Raw genomic sequence first — 1,038 nt, 5'->3', positions numbered from 1 at the left:
GGGGGGGGGGGGGGAAGGGATAAATTGCTATCTTTTATTTTCTTAGTCGACTCATCAAGGTAGTTAAGACAGAGAATTTTAAAAACAAATGCTGAAAAATAATAAAATGAAATATAAATTACACCAAATATTTTATGTCGGTTGAGACCCAATGCAGATCTTACGTTTAGTCCTCTTAGGCTGTAAGTTTTTGCAAATATTTGAATTTGGTACAACTTTAACAATAGAGATTCTACTACTGTTCTCAATCTTTTTCGTCCCACTTCTTTTATCTCAATCTTTTTCTTCTCTCTTTTTCTCTCAATCCTTTTCTTCTCTTTTTCTTTTTCTTTTTTTCTTTGATACGACGCCTCACCCACAATAATTTTCTCTCCTCTTTTTTGTTACACAATAGAATACTAAGTAATACAATGCTTGTTTAAAATAAAGTAAAGACTTATAGTTGGGTAAGAATGTTTATATATTTAACTAATTGTTATAGTGGTAGAATCTAGTCATTTAAGGACTTGAAAAGATAGAAATTCAAGAGATTTTTTATCTTTGCAAAAATCTTTTTCCAAGAATAAAGTAAAGTCACACTTTGACTTTAAGTGCCAGATTTGATCTTTAATTCTAGGTCTCTGAAAATTCGATGAGCATAAATTTATTAAATAGATATTTCTTTTCTGGAGAATTTATTTCTTCATTATTTATTATTCTTGCTTCATTCAATTTTTCAGTCTTTAATGAAATTTCTTGGATATTGCATCTTTCTTGAAACATAATTTATTAAAGGAAAAAGGCTCAAATATGCTACTAGACTATCAGAAATGGCTCATTTATGTTATCCGTTAAAAGTTGGGCTCATTCATGTCATCGCCATTATAAAACTAGCTCATCCATGCCATTACTTTTAACAGTCGTTTTTTAGAAATAGTTTTGCCACGTGGCAACATATTAGAGGTCCACATCATTTTTTATTTTTTTTTATTTTTTATTTTTTTAAATATTAATAAAAAATAATTATAATTTTTATTTAATTTTTTTAAAAAATGGTGT

This window comes from Capsicum annuum, chromosome 10, assembly GCF_002878395.1.
Source record: "Capsicum annuum cultivar UCD-10X-F1 chromosome 10, UCD10Xv1.1, whole genome shotgun sequence".
NCBI lineage: Eukaryota > Viridiplantae > Streptophyta > Magnoliopsida > Solanales > Solanaceae > Capsicum > Capsicum annuum.
The sequence above is the reverse complement of the archived record's forward strand: the minus strand, read 5'-3'. Positions refer to the sequence as shown.